The 20,484-nt window shown below is 48.3% G+C and overlaps 1 protein-coding gene across 8 annotated transcripts in view; it reads right to left on the reverse strand.

Annotated features, from left to right (window-relative positions):
- Positions 1–20,484, reverse strand: part of ZNF710 (zinc finger protein 710) — a 63,580-nt gene that overhangs the window by 34,065 nt on the left and 9,031 nt on the right. The window contains exon 1 of one of the 8 annotated variants that reach the window (XM_023649830.2): positions 3,932–4,427. The exons of the other annotated variants lie outside the window; for them this stretch is intronic. The gene's annotated coding sequence lies outside the window, so the exon portion shown is untranslated. Of the gene's footprint in view, positions 1–3,931; positions 4,428–20,484 lie in introns of those variants that run through there. 8 annotated transcript variants of the gene reach the window in all.

The raw sequence follows: 20,484 nt of genomic DNA on the forward strand, positions 1-20,484 counted from the left end.
CAGCCCTGCCGCCTGAGGAAAATCAATACCTGGGCTCAGACTAGTGGCTCCTGCATTTAGTTCAGCATCTTGGCAGGAAAGCCAGGCCTGAAGGGTTAAGGAGGTAGACACTACACTCAGACTCTCACTTGCATCTTTGCCTCCTCATCAAGTCTTCCCCTGGGGAACGCATCTCTTCTCCCTCAAGCCTGTCTCTTACAGGTCTGGAGACAGCATCCAGATTTCTTCCTGGGCCCATCACCACCCCCAGATCTTGAGTTCTTTGAGGGCAGAAGCCCTGCCTCCCTCATCTTCAAGCAAGCATCCTGGTACCCCACATTTGAAGGTCAGAGAAAAGGACCCAGATGGTGGGGATTATGAGTGCTGAGGATGCTCTAACAGTCGGAAGCATGCCGCCCCTGTTCCGTTCTAGCTAGCCCTCACCTCGCCAGGCGGTGGCGAAGGCTGGAAACCCCAGGCTCTGCTACCGGGTCGTGGTACTCACTGGTGATCAGGCCTCAGTTTCCCCTTCTGAAGAGGGTCCTTTCCAACTGACTCTCCAGGGGTCCCATCTCTGCTTAGTGCTCCCTTAGTTCATTCTGGCCAGGGGCTCAGAGCTGATTGAGCAAGGTGGCCTTCCCATCAACACAGAAAAGTCCCAGTGCATTCCAGCTGTGGGCAAGAGTGGTAGCTGACTCCTGCCAGTTTCCTGAAGTGCCCGTAGGGGATGCCCAGACTTGTGGCCCTGGTGGAGCAGACACATAGACCCTGGATGTACCCACCCCCAGAGTCTTTGGTAATTTTTAAAAGCCCCTCCCATGATTCGAATGTGCACCAAGGTTGAGTACCATCTCCCAGAGACCAGGTCCTCAGAGCTGAGCCAGACTTTTCCCCAGTCCTGCTGTCCCCTTCTCCCCAGCCATTCTCGACTTCCACCTTCCACCTGTCCTCTGAGCCATCCCTTCCCTGTAAAGTTCCTTCTCCTTCTTTCCATCTTCCCAAACCTCTCTCATCCTTCAAGGTGCGGCTCAACGTCTCTTCAGTAACCCTGGGCTGCCAGCCTCTCCGGGAAGGCGGGGCCTTGCAGGCCACACACAGGATATGGACGCCATTCTCAGGCATCGGGGAACCAGAAGAGGGTCTTAGGCAAGGAAGTGTCAGGAACCAATGGCTGCTTTGAGAATCCTTCTGGCTACTGTGTGGAGAGTGCGAGGGAAGGCCGGGACACAGTCCCACTAGGCATATCTATTTAACCCCTTCACACAGCCCGCCCCCCAGCTCTAGGCCTGGGTGGGAGCTGTGGAAGCCGCTGTCTTTGGGAACTGAGGCCAGGTCTGTCACCAGGGCCTGTAGGGTGTCATAAGGAAGAATGGAGCAGGCTTTCTTTCCACTGTGGCCAGTAGGGCTGACAGCTGAATGTGGGGAGGAGGTGGTGAGTGATGAACGCGAACAATGAGAATTCATTCCAGGCTCCCAACGGGCAGAGACCATCTGGACAGAGCCAGAGGCCACCGAAGGGATGTCCCTCAGTGGGGGAAGGTGCTCGCTTGAGCCACTTCAGAGAGAGGCTTCGGAAGCCCAAGGAGCGCTCCCGGAGGCTGATGGCGTTCAAAGGGACATTAAAATCAAACAGCACCAAATGAATGGATGGGAAACGCTATAGAGCAAACACGGGACAGGATTTCCCCAGACAGAAGCGAGGGAGAGAGGGGGGAGGGCAGCGAGGATGGAGGAGAAGAAAGAAAGAAGGAGGAGGAGTGGGAGGGAGGGAGGAAGGCTCTCAAAAGCTTTCTGAGTTTACAAAGAAAGGGGGAACCGGGGTAGAGAAGCACAGAAAGGAGAAGTTGAGGGGGAAGTCACTCCAGCCTTGAGAAAAGCTGTTGTGGGACAGGGTGGGGACAGTGTGTTCAGGGCTGGCAGCTGGTTTGGATGTAAAGTCCCTCTTCCACCAAAGAGAAGCCCAATTTTGCCACACTCGGAAGGACCAGAACTTCACAAGGAGGGGACCTGCTGACCTCAGGGTGCATGCAGTCCCACGGGCCCCAGGCCGAGGACGGCCTGGGCCCGGCTTCCTCACGCTCTGCTGTTGCTGTCTTGAAATTCTCACTAATTTTCAAAGAAGGGGCCCTCATTTTCATTTTGCACCAGGCCCTCCCCCGCAAATTACATAGCTGGTCCTGGCTGACCTTTGCAGAGGACATTTTGCTAGAAAGGTGGGAGCAGAGAGGCGGTGGGCCGCCCTGCCCCGGCACAGCTCCCTGTTTGCTAACCAAACACGCGGCCGACGCTGTTGACTCAGCCCGGGGATTAGCGAGCACAGGGCTCCTGGCCCAGCCGCAGAGCTGCAGAGGAGCCGCAGAGCTCGCAGAGCCGGCCGGGCTCGGGGAGTGTGCACGGAGTGGCATGTGTGCTGGGAAGTGCAGTCATTCAAGAAGCTGTGAGGGTCTGCCACACACACCAGGCACAAGGTGGTCCCGGCCCGGCCCCAGTGCAAGCAGCAGCCTGACACCCAGTGCCGGCCCGGAGACCAGCTTTTCCCTGTTGGCCGGCAGCTGGGCTCCTCTGCGCAGGGAGGGGATGCTGCTGCTGGGGGAGCTGGGGGTCCCAGGAGGAAGCCTCTGCTCGGCACTGGTACCCTGCAGATAGCTGAACTGTTTAGGACCAGGACCATGGCCTCATGTTGTGGCCCCCACATTTTAGGGACCACTGTGCATGGTGTCGCCAAGTCTCCAAGCGCAGTGGAGAGGAGATGCAGCCCAGCACATGACCACGGGCTCATACCAGACCCAGCCCCTCCCCCAACTGGGCTCCCTTACTCTGCTGATCCTTTATGCAGGCCAGGGACCCCCAAATCCCAACACTACCCTAGCCTCTCCCTGCTGCCAGAACCTCCTTTCTGAAGACCAAAGGCAGAGCCCCCCAGACTCCCCTTCTACCCGCAGGCAGATCCTGGGGTCTGCTGCCCTGGCCTGGGCTCCCTCCTGGGACCCCTGCCATCAGACCTCCTTCTCTGCAGGGGGAGGGGACCCTAACACCACCATTTCCAAGGGCTCGCAGTTCAGAAGAGCAAAACCTCTTAGGCCCAACTTGGGGGGGTGACTTGGAAGAGGCCCGAGTCCCACAGGTGCCAGGTGTGCAAGGGAAACACACCTGCAGGCAAAACGGGAGGCAGCTGCACCCGGACCAGAACAAAGGCAGGCTCCACAGGCCTGCGAGGGTGTCCTGGGCCCTGGGCAGCTGGAGGGCACGTGGGCCTCCCAGAAGGGCCGGGAGAGCAGGTCGGTGAGGCAGGCCAGGCTTCCCTTGCTGCTAGGGAGGGCCCTCCAGGAACTGAGTTAATCAGCAGGAAACTGATGGCTGTTTCCTGACAACCCCACCACCACCGCCACCACCACCAAGGGCACAGAACACACACACACATGCACACGCACACACACAGGAACTCGGAAACAGGGAGGGCGGCTGGCAACTTCCTGGAGACCCACAATGCAATCCACTCGTTCAAATAATGTAGACAAAACAACACGAAAGACCCTCCCTTCCCCAAGTGCAGACAGTGTGCGGAGCCCCTGGCATGTTATTTTACTTCTGTCTCCCACGAGAACCCTTCCAGGAGGGACTGTCATTCCCCTTTCTAAACTCTGAATTGTAGAGAAGCAGAGTCAGTGGACCAAGGTCACAGCTCCGAAGGCCATCTCTTGAACCACCATGCTCCAGCCCGGAGCAGCAAATCTCTCCCACGGGCTCCATGACCAGGGTTCAACAAATCCTATGGGACAAGCGGAAGGGCTCAAAATAGAGCGGCCAGCTGGTGTGGCAGCGGACTCCCGTCTGCAGGAACTGCTTGTTGGGATCTGGAGGATGGGAGTGAGAAGTCTTCCACGTTTCCCCAACTCGTCTCCTACTTTCTACTCTTAAGCTTAAGAGCACACCTCCCACTGCAAACTCTCACCATTTTTCACCATACCCGGAGCTTCTCAAACTCTCTGCAGTGGAGGATCAGCTTTATTGGAATCCCTTGAAGAATTAACACTAACAGGCAGCTCCAGGTCCCGTGAACTGCCAGACGAAGTCAGTGATGCTCACAGTGGTCCACACCCTGTTCAAGATGCAGCCGCCATCACCTGCTTGGATGTCGTCATGGCAACGTCAAACTATAGGAGTTTCTAAGCTTCATTCTGATTTCTCTTGGCTTGCTAACACTGTGCAGAACAGTATCAGTCCACGGGCCGTCCTTTTGTGTAGCACTGGCCTAGGAATGCACGACAGTGTTTCTAAACTTAAGAGCTTTAAATGCAGATGTATTCTTTCCTCTTAGATGAAAATTCTCCTGATAGGTAAGAGAGCCTCAAATCTGCCCTTTCTTAATATTTCAAACATGCATTCTCGATTGCCACTTTTTGGGGATGTTTCATTTTCCACGGTCATCTCGCCTGCCTCTCTTCTCTCTTAAAGACAGAAAATAATATATGTAAGTTTCTTAAGTGTTCTTGGAATTTACACGCAACGACACGTGGCCTGCTGAGCTCCATGGAGCTAAGGTTTGAAGAGAATGTTCTGTCAATGAGAAATTTACAAGTGCCCAGTACAGAGTACAAAATTTGCCATCCTTACACACGTTCATAACGCCACTGGGTCCCTCCAGATGAAAACGGGCTTCGGTTGATAACAGCCCAAGCATTTGCAGGTTTAATCTCAGAGGATAAAGGCCACTGTAACAGTTCACGGCTGGCCCAAGTTGACCATAACAAGACTGGCAGCTCGGAACCACCTGAAGGTCTTTTAAGATGCAAACTCCTGGGTCCCGCCTAGATCCAGTGAATTTGGGGCTGGACACAGGGAACCGCATTTTAACAAGCTCCCCAGCAGGGGATAACAAATGGCACGGCCACTGAAGATGCCCCTGCTGTCTAGGAACAAGGAGTGACGGGGTGTGACCAGTGGCTCAAAAGATTTGGTCTTGGGAAAGTAAAACAAACCCAAACAAACAGAACCAACTGGGTTTATCCCACCAGGGAACGTGCTGTGTGAAGCTCTGGCATAGACAGGCCAGTGGAGTCGATCCAGTTTGCTTGTTTGTTGAAGGTGGCCTCACATTCTCCGCTCTGCTGGGCCTGGCACATAGTAGACACTCAACTAGCGTCACCTGCCGTTGTTCACAGACAAGGAAATCAAAGCCCAGAAGGCCTGTGGTTTGCTGAAAGTCAAGTTCTTGGCAAAACTGAGACTTACCCTGGAACCCTCTATGCCTCAGTCTCCTCATCGATAAAAGGGAGATAACAGTTGCAAATTCTTAGGGTGGTTGGGACAATGAAACGAGGGAATGGTTTTGTAAATGCATCTAGCCTGGCCTCTAGTAGGCACACAATAAATAACAGCTGTTCATACAACATTATTATCAATTTAGAAAGTCTGAGAATGACATAAAATCTGTTTCCGGATGAGCCGGAGTTTGTTTATCCCACATGGTTCTTATTAGCACTAAATGCCCGTGGTGGTGCTGAATGGCCAGAAGGGTCCCTACACCCTGGCAGCCCCTTTCTGCTTGGACCAGGAGAGCTCACCACCCAGCAAACACCCCAGCCCATGACATACACCTGGCCTGCGATTGCTCTCGCGGAGGCCAGCTGGCGGAAGCTCTCTGCAAACACGCTCTTGGGCCAAGCCTCTCGGAGAGGTTTCCCAGTGGGCACTCGTCCAGCACATTTATTACGTCCATAACATGTCAGGCATGGGGCTGGTCATCGGAAAATGAAAGAATAGCCATCAACAGAGCAGAGCCTTCCCTTGCCAGGAGCTTACACACTGGAAAGTGGGTATAAATGGCTATTTTGGGTTAAAAATTTCTATTATAAAATTAACAAAATCACCCAATGCAAAGAGTTTGAAAAAGATGAAAGAGAAAAAAAAAATTAATACTCCTGCTCATCCTAACCCAACCACTTCTGTGTTTCTCTTCTTGGCCCTCTCCAAGCACGGGGTTTTCACATGGTTTGGGTCACGGTGTGTATAAGCTCTTGTCCTGCTTGTTTTCTCTCACCTGGACGACACATGCAATTTCCATGTTGCATGTTCACGATCAATAATCAGAATATTCGTACACAGAACATTCACACGAGTGCACAGATCACCGTCTGCCCGCTCATTCCCGCACTGCAGGACATTCAGATGGCTTCCGATTTGTCCACACTGCCCACGAAATGCCTTCATGCATTCATGCAGAGAAGAAGATACAGAGGAGAGGTAAGTGTTGTATAATCCCATGGTGTCAAATGGGCCTGGGGTGAAGAATGCCACTGTGTGCACTTGAGCAAGTTACTTAACCTCTCTGAACTTCAACTTCCTCCAAAATGGGCATAACGTCTCCTTCATACCGTCGTGGAGAGGATCAAACAGGAGACCATCCGTCAAACACCCAGCACAGGGCCTGATAATGAATGTGTGCTTTCTTTGCTCTTACATGTCAGACGGTCACGCCTGTGCGCACTGAACACTTTCTCAAGGACTAGGGCGATGTGCACAGACCCCCTTGGAGCACGGTGCAGCAGCTTCCAAAACCTCCCCACAGAGTGCTAAATTTTGGGAGATTTAGGATTCACGAGCTGACATATTCAGGGAAAAAGTGATATGTGTTCTGCAAATTACTTAAAAATGGTTCAGATGGGGCCAGCCCAGTGGTGCAGAGGTTTAAGTTCGCACGTTCCACTTTGGTGGGCTGGGGTTCGCCGGTTCGGATCCCGAGTGCGGACATAGCACCGCGTGGCAAGCCATGCTGTGGCAGGCGTCCCACATATGAAGTAGAGGAAGATGGGCACAGGTGTTAGCTCAGGGTCAGTCTTCCTCAGCAGAAAGAGGAGGGTTGGCGGCAGATGTTAGCTCAGGGCTAATCTTCCTCAAAAAAAAAAAAATGGTTCAGGAAAAAAATATATGCATGCATGGATGAAGCAAATATGGCCAATGTTAGCATCTGTTATCTCCAGGCGTGGGTGTATGAGTATTTACTGGACTATTCTTTCAACTTTTCTATATATTTGAAAATTTTCACCATAAAAGCTTGAAGAAAACCTCTAATTTAAAAGGTAAAAAATGGTATCATACTCTAAAACTTGCACTGCCTTCATGGATTTGCTCGACAAATATAAATTCAATACAGTATCTGTCACGCAGTGAATTGACCTGGTTCCTGACCTCAAGGAGGCCATCATCTGGCATTTAGGTTGGGTATTTATTGCTAATTATATAGTGTTCACTTTGTCTTCAAGCTTAAATTTTGATTTTTAAAACTCATATATATAGGATCTTGGTAGAATTAAAATACTAACCCTTTCCGTGTCTTCTGATAAGATCTTTCTTTCCCCCAGGCTCTCAGTTGTCTTGTAGACTTCACGTAGGAGTTACGATTTTTTAAAATGTAGTCAAATCTGCTGAATTTTTTGAGGATTTTTGATTTCTAAACTTTAGAAATCAACCTCTAGTCCAAAGTTTGGTATAAATTGTGCATGCTGTTACGTTTCCTCCTCCTTTATAACGTGCTTCTGTTTCAGTGTTCCCATGTTGACTAGAATTTTAAAGGCAATGTTAAATAGTGATGGCGACGTGATGCAATTTGTTACTGGTTCCAATAGGAATGCCTCTGGTCTTTCACTGTTCACGATCACATTGGCTATTGGTTTGAAACAGGTATTCTTAATCATGCTAAGAAGGCACCCTTCTATTCCTTTTTCTGTGTATTGATTAGGTAGAAATGGTTATTCGATTTTAATCAATTTTCCTCCACATACATTGGACCCAATCCCGTTTTACTGCTTTCACCCATTAGCATGACGTGGTTACTATATTAAGCTTTTCTAATATCGACAGTTCCCCTCTCCTTGCCTGACTGGGTTACGGTGGATGACTTGTTTAATATATTCTTGAATTCTATTTCCGACACAGCATTTTCATTCTTGAATATGGTCTCTTTGCCATGTTTAATATCAGGTTTATTTTGCTTTGTAGAATGAATTGGAGAGCTCTCCATCTTTTGCTAAGCCACGGAAGAGCTTAACGTTATCAGCATTATCAAATTGGAAATAATTACCTAGCAAAAACACTTGGGACCAGGGTCTTCTTTGGGTAGAGGGGGCAGTGCTTTGATACGATCACAAATTTTTTCTCAATTGGCAACATACATTTTCAGAAAAGGATTGATTTGAGATTTTCAAATTTGAGCCTATTGTGCATACATTTCTATTTTTAAAAATCTATCTATTGCAATGTCCCCTTTTCTCATTCTTATTATTTTTTTCTTTTCTCTCTTTTACTTCTCAGTAGATTTGCCAGAGGTTAGTCTACTTTATTGTTTGTTTAAAAACAGAACCAGCTCTTGGATATGTTTGCTAATTTCACTGTTCCTGTTTTCTAATTCATTTATTTCTGCTTTTATCTTTACTCTTTTTTTCCTTCCCGTTTTCCTCAGGGGCTGTTTTTCATTCTTTTTTTCCCTAAGATCTCAGGCTGAATGCTTGGTTTATTCTTTCTCTCTCTCTCTTTTTAATAATAAAAGCATTTAAGGCTATGAGAATATCTCCCACAGGTTTGGTTACATGGCATTCTGGGTTTCAATGCTTTCTAAATACTCGTCACTATATTCTTTATTTCTTCCTTGACCCAAAAGCAATTTAGGAGAATGTTTTAAATTTTTTCAAGTGGTTGGGTTTTAGTTTTAGTCTGTTTAAATTTACAGTATTTTGGCTAGGTTTACTGCATGGTGAACAAAGGACTCCCAGACTGGCACAATTTCTGTTTTGGGTAGAACGTGAGTTCTTACAAGTTGCTTACTGGTGGCTGACAGAAATGTTTGCAAAGCATATGCTCGCTCGCAAAGCTCAAGTGCTTTTTAAAAATTTTTGCTTGCCATAATGTTTGTGATGTCAAAGGAAAAAGGCTGTAAAGTTCAACATGCTTGTAACCATGTTTAAAATACAGTATATTTTCATATGTGCATTCCAAAGGACAGTGAGGAAATAAATAAAGGTTCTAGACAGTGTGGGTCATTCCTCATTGTTGAGATTATGGAGAATTTTTACTTTCTTTACACTCTTCTGTATTTTCAAACTTTCTTTTTTTTTTTTTTGAAGGTATGCTTTTCTTGGTGAGGAAGATTGGCCCTGAGCTAACATCTGTCGCCAATCTTCCTCTCTTTTTTTTTCCCTCCCCAAAGCCCCAGTACATAGTTGTAAGTCCTTCTAGTTCTTCTACGTGCGATGCTGCCACAGCATGGCTTGATGAGCAGTGTGTAGATCTGTGCCCAGGATCTGAACTGGCGAAACCCTAGGCCGCTGAAGCGGAGCGTGCAAACTTAACCACTATGCCACTGGCCCAACCCCCTCAAACCTTCTCTATAAGACTTACTACTTTAATAACAAGATTTCTTTAAATGTTTATTTGCCTAAGGTTTGGTAGCAGAAATGATCTGCTCTGAGCTTTGTCTTTGCAAAGCTCCCCCTGGCCAGAGAGGTAAGAAATTACCAGGAAGAACTTGAGAAATAATTGGATTTGGACCCCAAACAGCATTGACACCTGAAGACGGTGGCCCTGTGAGGCTCCCACAGTCACTCTGGCTCTGGAGGAAAAGGAAATTCATTCCCGGGGGGCACCCAGGAGAACCACCCTCATCTCTCCACGCTCCTCACTCTCAAATGAGCATCACCCCAAAACTGGGATGGCGGAGTTTTCCCTCAAAGGGAAAAAACAGCGAGATCCAAGTATTACAGTTGATCCATGCGGGCTTTTATTTTTCTTTCTTCCTCAACGTGATCTCTGAGGTCCCATCCCAAAACCTGCATTTTCAACCCAAGGTGAACAGCCAGAGCCCGTCTGAATTCAGAGGAACTCTGGCCCTCGGAAATGGAAAAGGTGGCTGATGTTCCCCTCAGATGTTCCACCAGGTCCTGCTGCTCACCCCGGTCCCAGAAGCTCTGGACAGAGGGGAGGGTGGCCGTACTTCCACAGAGCTGCCTGGTCAGTGTGTGTGACAGACACTCCAGAGACCTAGCAGCCTGCTCCATGACTGCTCACCCTGAGAAGAAAGCGGGGATGGGAGGGAGAGGCAGCAGGAGCGAGAAAGGATGAGAGAGAGAGAGAAGAGGTGTGTGTGGCCGGAGGTGTTAAGGGCAGGGGCGAGGTGGTGCTGGGGGACCCATCATTTGACAAGCACGCAACGAGCGCAAGACTACACAGGAGCCCTGCCGGCCACCGGGCTGACTTCCCCTCCCCGTTTATTACCATTACCAGGAGTCGTCTCCCACCGGGGTCTTTCTCCTGTTTCTCTGCCCTCCATCTCATTGACCCAAATCCTCTGTGTGAGAAGACAGTGGCAGAGAGGAGGGAGAGACGTGTGCCCAGGAGGAAGGGGCCTTCAGATGTCTCGACGGCTTCCAATGAGCCCTGTCCACTCTGGTGGAGAGTTCGGGGTCACCCGAATCAGAGTGGGGAAGACCCTCTTGGAAAGTCAGGGAAGAGAATACGGAATGAATTACAACGGCCAAGCAAAGGTGGGAGGGCCCAAAGGAGGTGCAGTGATGGGCTAAGAGATGCTAGCATGTGCCCAGCCCCCCAGTGGAGTGTCCTGTCTCCTGGGAACGCTCACTGCCTGGGTCTGGGTTCAGCAAGGGGAGTTGAGGAGGGTCTCATGATGCCACCAGGGAAAAGAGCCACAGACATCCTTTCTCTGAAAACCTTGCCCCTCTCCCCCTCCCCCCACCTTGCCCGTGGCTTCCTACATCCAGGCAGAGCTCTGCCCACCACCCTGGCTGTTTGCTGGGCAGTGACCTTCAAGTATGTCTATGTTTAAGCCTGATGCCACTTACAGGCCCCAGCTTCCTGCCGATGCTCCATGCAGTGCCTACACAGTGGGTTGAACCACCTGAATCAGAACACAGCCAAGGGCTTGCAGCCATTACCCTTTGGAGGAATGCTCCCCAGGGAAGGGGTGCTCCCCGCGTGTCAGCCAGCAGAACTTGCTTAGGGAGAATGGGAGAGGGCAAGTGTTTTAGCTTTCATTTTTATCAAGAAGTCAACAGGCTCTCCAGTGGCTGATCTGACCCACCTCTGCATCTCCTGCTTTACTTTTCTGGTGTGTCCTAGGAGTTGGGAGGTTCAACAGATGCAGTGTGAACTTTGGACTCAGTCGCACCTGGGTTCAAATCCCACCACCATCCTTTGTAGGTGCAAGGCCTTAAAAGTGGCCACCTGCATGAACCTCAGTTTCCCTGTCTCTGAAATGGGGCCGGAATGAGGTTTCTTGCAGAGTCCCTGAATTCAAAGTCCAGCCAGTGCCTGGCCCGGAGCAGGTGCTCAGCAAACACTCGTCGTCCTTCTGCTTCCCTGGCTGGGATCGGGGGAGCCAGCCTGAAGGTCTCACGCACTTGTGCAACATTTTGACAGACTGGCTACATTCTCACATCAACTCAGCAACTATAAATATGTATTAAGAACACAGTCCGGTGGAAAATTTTTACTTGGGGTTATTTCTTGGGGTTAGTTTTAAGAAACACAATCAAGCATAGAAAACAGGCTTTTGTAAATTATCTGTAAACAGCCGGGGAAAAGCAGAAATTTTGGGTGAAATGAGAAAGAATACAAGCAGAAGGACTATACTTACTCCTCTGAAAGGTTTCTCAATTCTCAGATCAACATTTCCACGGGGCTCTCCCCACATGGATTTAACACCACCACAAGCCCCAAGTCCCCTGGTCTGTGCCTGAGTCATGTGGCTTCTTGGCTCAGCACCCACTGGTGCCTGCCCCAGGCCTCGGGATGAAGTCCAAGCCTTTGGACACATTCCCAGATTGGCCCCTACCTATACCTCCAGCTCCGTCTTCTACCATCTCACCTACACACCCTCCCTCCCATCCACACCAAACCAACACTGATGCTCCAAACGTGCCTGCTCTTTCTGCCTTTGCAAGTCTTGGGCCCCAACAGAGTGCCCCTGCTCCCCTTGTCTGCTGAGACCCAGGGAAACACCACCTCCACCAGGTGGGCTTGCTGCACACATCCCTGGGGACAGAGACCACGCTGTTCCCCTTTTGGTCACAGAGTTTAGCACATGGTAGCTGCTTGGTAAAATGTGTGCTGATTCAGTGAAGGAATAGAGAGATAACCAAGGGAAATCTGTAAAAGAAAAGAGGGTTGAGGATGGCGCGGGGCTTTTCCCTGACTTCTCAGCCCCGCGGTCCACGGGCAACAATGATAACCATGGATTACACAGCACAGAGCACAGCCATGAAGAGCAGGCTCTTGGACCCATTACACAGCTGCGAGACCAAGGCTCGGTCGGCGGGGTTCTGGATCCCTGGAGCCAGGAGACAGCGAGCCAAGAGGAAAAGCCAGGTCTCCTCTGATCCTGAGACCTGTGGCTTGAGGTGCTCCCCTTGCCTCCGAGCCCACGTCTGAGGGGAGCGATCTTTGAGATCTGCTCCTGCCTGTGGGGAAGAGAGCAGCTCTGCGTTTCTACGTTTGCTCCACTTTCTGTCCTGCAGAACTCCCCAAGGCCCAGAATGTGCCGGGTCAGAAGCTGGAACTCACATGGGAGCAAACATTCGACTCATCTCGGGCCACCCAGAGCCGAAACCCCCACCCTTGGACCCAGCACTGGCCACACTGCTAAGGGCTGGGTGCCACATCTTCTCCCACAGGACACCAAGGTGCCCACTTTGTGCCTTTAATGGGTCCAACACCATTGAAAATAGACTCATTTCCCCCAAATCTTAATTGGCTAAGAAGCCAAGTGACAAGTTTCACTGGATTCTAAGTTTGCAGGATGGGACCTGTACCACTGTCACAAATGGGGGTGTGTAGAGTGTGGGATGGGGATGGGCCGTTCCGGGAAGAGAGGCAGGCCTGGGCAGATAAGAGATCTCCTCCACCAGACAGATAACGGGGCTAAAATGACAAAGGAGCTAGAAGCCGGCGCGAGAGAAAGGAAGAGCATATTAAATTTTAAACAAAGCCCACCCCAGGGGAAACCTCCAGCCTCCCTCTCCCAACCGTGCCTCTCGTCTCCAGCACAGGAGTTGTCAGGTTCATAGAAACAGAATCGTCCCCCATCTCAAGGGGCTGGGGTTTTGTGTTTCTGTTTTTCGTAGCCCAACGGGCAGCAGCTGGCACGCTGTGTCTCTCTCGGGGGGAGGCAGCTCGTCCCCCCACCATGGCCTTCCCACTAGGTCTAAGAAGGCAGGGCAGGCTGGCGCCAGACCTCGGCTGGGACAGCACCGCCTGGACAGGAGGGTGACGAGGGGCCGGGCTCCGGCGCAGAGCGGATGCAGTTTCGGAAAGCTCGGGGATGTGCTTGGACGTGTCAGGTCCATAAGGTGGGCACCAGCCTGGGTGTCACCAGGAGCAAAAAGGCAAGAAGGAAGCTGAGAAGCAAGAAAGGTCCTCCGAGGCCTCACCAACTACCAGAGAGAATGTGCTGGTATGGAGGAGGAAGAGAGCAGAGAAGGAGGAAGAGAGAGTGAGGAGCTGGACAGGGAAGGCCCAAATGATTTAGCCTAAGCAAATGTTCCTTCCTCAGTAATTCCATCAAACCTCCTCCCGCCCCCACAAGGCGACGGCTGAGAAGCTGGGCTGCCAGGGCTGCAGGTCTGGGCAGAGGCACTCCCCGGGCGGGGCCCGGGGGCAGGGTCTGAGGCCTGCACAGGAGATCTTCCGTCCCGCCTCCGCCTGCAAACACCAACCCAGCCGGTCCAAGGGGGACCAGCCTTGGTCTACGGAGTTAGGGCAGGATGTTTATTTTTTGAGCATCCTTTTGGGACAAAGACCTAAGTTCTCTGAGAGACTGGAATCCTCAAAGCCAGCTCTGCCCCAGGCACTGGAAGGATGGGCACCCCGAGGTCTCCCTGGGGAGCCACAAGCCTGCCCAACTGCCTGGTCAGAGGAGACAAGAAAGGCCTCTGGCCTCAGCCCTCAAGTCCCACTGCAAACAGAGGGGCAAGAACAGGAGGTTCTCATTCACATCAGCTGTGCCCTGGGTCCCTCGGGCCTTTCCCAGGCCAGCCACTCTTAAGAACGAACCTGCGTGAAACAGTTCGAAAGCGGTGTCTTAAAAACGCACGACCAGGTTTTAAAAGAATAAGACTTAGTATTCACCTGAAGGAATCAAAAATACTATACTATGTTTCTGGAGGCCAATTTAACCAACTAAATCCAGAGTCTCTAGAATGTGTCCTTGGCCCGGTGATTCCCTTCTAGAAATGTAGCCAAAGAAAATAATCAAGGCTGTGGGCAAAAACACCCAAAGATGTTCACCACAGCATTCTTTATAAGAGAGAAAAAGAGGACACAACCTCAGTGTAGGAGACTGCTTAAATATGTTATGGTCCATCTGTTCAAAAGAATACCATGCAATCCTTTAAAGAAGCTGGTGGAGAATGTGTAACACGATGGAAATTTTAATAACATTGTTAAGTAAAAGCAAAAAAAAGAGAAAAAAATAACATGATGGTACATACAGTATGATTTCATTTTTTTAATTAAAAAAGATGCTGGAAGGGTATAGAATATACTCAAATAATAATTATAGGTGGTTTTTATTTTTTTCTCTTCGATTGTTTGTATTTCCTAAATTTTCTACGACAACTATAAATCTCTTTGTAACAAGAAAAAAAATCAATAAAAGCTATTTTCTGAAAAACAAAAGGAAGAGATCTAAGATCCAAGGGGCTGTTCATTTCTCGGACCTTCAAATCTGAACTGGATTGAAAACAAAACAGGCCAAAGACATCTCAAAACCACCTAAGAATATTTTCAAGAACTAAGAGGTGGTTTCCAGTGAGCAGGAATCAAAATCCTCCGGAAGGCCCGGGTGAGCGAAGGAGGGGCGAGGGCCACGCGGGGAGCCGAGCCCCAGGACACCCTGGACCCAACCCTCCGTCCAGGCTGGGGGAGGGGAGGAGGGCCAGCATAGAGGCCAAGGTGGGAGAAGGCAGAACAAGCGTTCCTTGTGTCCTCGATCAAGGAGAGGACAACGGCCATCTCTCTAGACCGTGAATTCGAGGGGGAGAAAAGGAAAGGCAGGTCCTGAGTGAGACTTGTTCGTCTACCTGGAGACACGGAACGAATTTTTACCACGAAGGTATCAAAGCCCCAAAACAGGGGTCTGGAAGAGAAATTCTGATAAGCTGTGTAGCTGACGCAAAAGAGCTCAGCTGATGTCACACAGAAGTCCTTCCAGAGAATGAGTGAGAGTGTGAGAAGATAATGGAAGGGAACGCTTCGGAGGGCGTTAAGAGTATTTAGAGTGTACCATTTACAGAAGCTGGCCTCTGCACGTGAGAGAGAGGACCGAGAGCCCAGGAAGGAAAAATTCCACGGGGCACGGACTTAATTATTCAAGCATCAGGAAAACCTGAGGAGCAACGGGAGATGTCTAAATTTCTCCAGTCCTCTTTACCGTCAGAAGCTTTAAAGTCTATCTCAAATATCAAAATGCGTCCCTTGGGAAATGTTTATTGGGTGCTCCTATCCATCCGTGCATTCAGCCAATAGCTGGGTGCAAACTTTTGACGGGCGCAGCTCTGTGATGGTCAAGGCACTTCCACTTCCCCTGGCCAAACACACACACACGGGGTGGGTCATTGGGATGCATGCCCCCTAGAGATGCCAAGGAGCACGGTGATGGGGTGTTGGACGTGCCGGCTCAGGCCCACGGATCCTGAAGATGTCCTACCCCCACGAGCATTCCTCAGCCCCAAAGGACCCTCCTCTTTCTTAAGAAATGACTCCAACTTAGAGAATAAATACGACACCGCACACCAGGACAGGTGGTGCTGGATGATTTTGTATCTCTTAAAAACATCAAATTCTCCCCCCAGGTGAAGCTGTATCCTATAAATTACTGCCTTCTATTATATATGGCCAACACCTTTAGCTTTGTTCTCCATACAGCACTGCCCTTCAGCAAAGAGGAAGCAGGCAATACGTTACTTTGAAAACGGCACAGGTGTTTCTGTGAGACAAAAAACCACGCTCCCTCCCTTTAATTAAAGAGATGCCATCCAACTGCATAGAAACTCTTGCATCCGACTCTCAATAGAAAAATAGACAGAAAAAGTTATTCTTCCAGAATCTTCCAAGTACCAAGTGCCTTTAGCCCCGAAAACTTCCCCGCCATGGAACAAAGTGGAGGCAGCAGGAAGTGCTCCCTTGGCACCTGGCAGCAGCTGGTACCTACCTGAGGCCAGTTCACAGACAGTAATAAAAGCTCCCTTGACATAATGTTCAGGTTCAGACACTCTGATAAAAGCTGGGAACTTCAAAGCCCATTCCTGATCCTCCTCCCTGTGTCTGATGTGGCTGGCTGGGTTCTGGGCTGGCTCCACTACCTACTGCCTGAGCTTTGCCCCGGAGGCACTCGTGAGCCAGCAAGACAGCTGGAGGAGGCAGGATGGAACCTCACACTCTCTCCCCTGGGATGGAGGAGCCTAGGCCATGGCGTACAGCCACTGGTCCCGGACCAATGAGATGTCGGTTAAAAATAAAGGAAGGAAACAAGAAAAGAAAATACTGACCTACAGACACGAGCCCAATGGTTCTGGAGTGAGAACTGGATTCCATGCCAGGTTCCCAGGCTCTCTCCACGAACCTGGGGCAAGTCACTTCAGAAGTCTGAGCTTCAGCTTCTTGGTCTATAAAAATGGTAGCCTAGGGGCTGGCCTGGTGGCATGATGGTTAAGTTTGCACGCTCCATATCAGTGGCCCTGTGGTTTGCGAACTCGGATCCCAGGCGCGCACCTACGCACTGCTCATCAAGCCATGCTGCAGTAGGCGTCCAACATATAAAATAGAGGAAGATGGGCACAAATGTTAGCTTCCATCTTCCTTAGCAAAAAGAGGAGTGGCAGCGGATGTTAGCTCAAGGCTAATCTTCCTCAAAAAAAAAAAAAGAAAGGTAGCCTCAGTCACGGTTGCTGAGGAGAGTAACTAAAACGGCCAATGAGAAGATGCAGAGCAAAGGTGAGAGCCTTCTTCCCTCCCTCCCTCCCTTTTTCCCACCCTAACCTCCTTCTTTCCTTCTTTAAAATATTTTTTCAAATTAGGTAGTATATGCTCAAGGTACAAAATTCAAAACGTAGAAAAAGGCACGCAATGAAAAGTCAGCCCCCGCAGTGGGAAACCCTGTTACCAGACTCCTACGTGTCCTCGCAGAACCAGTGCCGAGCCAGGCATTCTGTTCCTTACTCTCTCATTTAAGAAACGATCTGAGCAGCCACACCCATGCCTAGGGAGCTTTCCCATTGTCTTCTCCAGCTGCACAGAACTGCACTGTACGGTTGTAGGATAATTTATTTACCAGTTTTCCGCTGACAGACATTAAGGTTGTTTCCTTTTTTTTTCTTTTACAAGCAATGATGCAATGAAGTATCTTGAAAAATGCATCATTTCGCATGTACGCTCATATCTGTGAGAGGAATTCCCAGAAGTGCAATGGCTTGCGCACTTTTAATTTTAATACGTACCATCGAAATCTTCCCTATACAGGTTGTATCAGTTTACACTCTACCGACAATTATGAAAGTATCTGTTCCCAGTGTCACTTCTCCATAGCAGAGTTGACTTGCATTTCTCTTATTACCAGTGGGCTGAACACGCTCTTATGTGGTTAAGAACCACTTATATTGCCTTTTCTGTGAACCATTCACATTTTTAGCCCATTTTAAAAATTGGGTCAATGGTCTTTTTCTTATAGATCTGTAGGGGCTCTTTAGATATTAAGGGTATTAGCTCTATCTCTGATATATGTTGCCAAATGTTTTCCCAGTTTTGAGAAGTACGAGACTTTTTTGACTGTTTTATGTTGATTTTGTCACAGAAATTTTTTACTTGTACAAAGTCAAATACATTAATCTTTTCTTCTATGGCTTCTGAGTTTTAAGTCAATTTTAGGAGGTATTTTCCTTGAGTTCATTTTTTCTATTTACCATCTTTAATCCATCTGAAATTAATTTTGTTATAATGTGTTCATTTTTTAGACAGCCATCAAGTTGTCTCAAGTCACAAAGTTTAAAATGCCATCTTTCTTTCATATTAATTTACCTTTGAGTCCCTTCTCTTTCTTCTCTTCCAACTCATGCCCCGTGACCTCAGAATTGTGATCTCTCTCCACAGCCCTCCTGTTCCTTCAGCCCATTTGTGAGCCAGAGTTGATCCATGTCACCCTGACCAACAGTTACGTTGAATCTCAGTATCTCAGAGCACGCAGAGATCTCAGAAGCACCGCTCCATTTGACAGCTAAGGACGCCGAGATCTAAAGAGGTGAACTGGACTTAGCCAAGATCTTGGGGTAGGTTAGTGCTTGTGACTTTAAAAAAAAATTACTATTCAGGAAGAGGAGTATTGATTTTGTTATAAATTCTGTTCAATCAATAGATACCTATTAAGCAACTACTCTGCCCAACAGTGAGCCAGGCACTGGGGCTCCAGAAATAAATGACAGAGTTCTGAGCTTTCAAGAAGCTCAGAGTCCAGTGTGGGGTCTGACCACACATATCGACAGACTAAGAGGTAAGGTGACAGTGGCCAATGAATGTGGAAGGACTGGTTAATTCTGCAAGGGATGGCATGGGGAAGGCTCAGAAGAGGCATAGTTTTTCATTAGCCCTGACATGGACTAGGACTTTGTCTGAATACGGAGAGAAGGAATTTGGCAATAAGAGAACAGTGGAACCAAGCGGGGTGTCTGGAAGAAAGTAATTTAGCTTAGTGTTAGCTGTGGGTGGAGTTTCAAAAAAAAAGGTTCCTTTGAGAATCTGTGGTCACTGGCGGCCCTCGTGTGGGTTTGGGCTCTGGTCCTCAAAACTGCAAGCTAAGAGTTATTAAAAACAATGGACCCATCTGAGGGCCTTGAGGTGTCTCACAGAAGGTAACATGTTTCCTTCCTGGAAGAATGTACTCTCATCCCACACCTCGAAGAATTCTCACAGAGAGAATTCTTCTTTATTTTTTTTAAAGATTTTATTTTTTTCCTTTTTCTCCCCAAAGCCCCCTGGTACATAGTTGTATTATATTCTTCATTGTGGCATGTGGGACGCTGCCTCAGTGTGGTTTGATGAGCAGTGCCATGTCCGCGCCCAGGCTTCAAACCAATGAAACACTGGGCCGCCTGCAGCAGAGCCTGTGAACCTAACCACTCGGCCACGGGGCCAGCCCCATCACAGATAGAATTCTAACAAACATAAGCTCACAATCAAAAATCATGAAACACGTAAGGAAACAAGCCCTCATGAGTGGCAATCAGCAGAAGCATTAAATAATAGAACCATACTTGCAAATACTTCAGAGGCTGGAATTACTGGATACAAAATACATATGTTTAATATGATTAAGGGAATAAAATTGGGATTTAAAAACACAAGTAAGGAGAAGGAGATTGTTAAAAAAAAAAAAAGATCATGCATATTTTAAAAAGGATAAAACAGGAACACAGAAATAAAAAATCTGACCATCCAGATTACAAACTTAAAAGATGAGAACCAAAGAGAATAACTGAAATGAATTAAAACACCATCAAATATATTAAAACCCATGAGTTAATATTGATAATAAAAATACCTCAGTGGAAGGGCTAAATGGAAAATTAGAGATAACTGAAGGGAGAACTAGTGAACTGGAAGAGAAATAAGAAATTACCCAGAAAACAATACAAAAAACCCAAAAGATCAAAAAATAAAAAAGAACTTAAGGGACATAAAGGATAGAATAAGATCTAACATACATCTACGTGGAGTTCCAAAGCAGAGACTAGAAAGAGATAATGATGGAGAGACAATATTCAAAGAGATAAACGCTGAAGATTTTCTAGAACTGATAAAAGGCACCAAGCTTTGGTTTCAGTAAGCCCAACGAATCTTTAGCCAAATAAAATAAAACCCACTCCTAAATATATTACAGTGAACTGCAAAACACACATACACACACGTGTGTGCATGCACACACCACCACCATCACCACTACCACCACCAAAACAACAACCAGAGAGAAGAAATTACCTAAAAAGAACAATAATTGGGCTACCAACTTCTCAACATCAACAACAAAAGCCAGAAGACAGGGGAATACCATCTTTAAATACTCAGAGAAAATAACCATCAAACTGTTTTATACCCAGCAAAACAATCTTTTAACAATAAGCATGAAATGAAATGTCAGCCAAACAAGAACTGAAAGTTTCTGATTAGAAGACCCTCACCATATGATATTCTGGTCCCAGAAAGAAGGCCTGAGATGCAAGGAGAAATAGGAGTAAACAAAATGGTAAATATGTGGAAAATCAAAGCAAAGGTTAACCAAGCATATAGAACATTAAAAATAATGCCCAATCTGTGGTATTGAAGAGTGAAACGAGATGGAGCTAACTCACTGTGTGACACTGAATGTGAGCAGGGATGACAGTGACTTTATGTAAAGCATCCTGAGGCCTCTGTATTGTTTGGAAAAAGATACAGACATCAATGAACTTTAAG

The sequence above is a fragment of the Equus caballus genome, chromosome 1, assembly GCF_041296265.1.
Source record: "Equus caballus isolate H_3958 breed thoroughbred chromosome 1, TB-T2T, whole genome shotgun sequence".
NCBI lineage: Eukaryota > Metazoa > Chordata > Mammalia > Perissodactyla > Equidae > Equus > Equus caballus.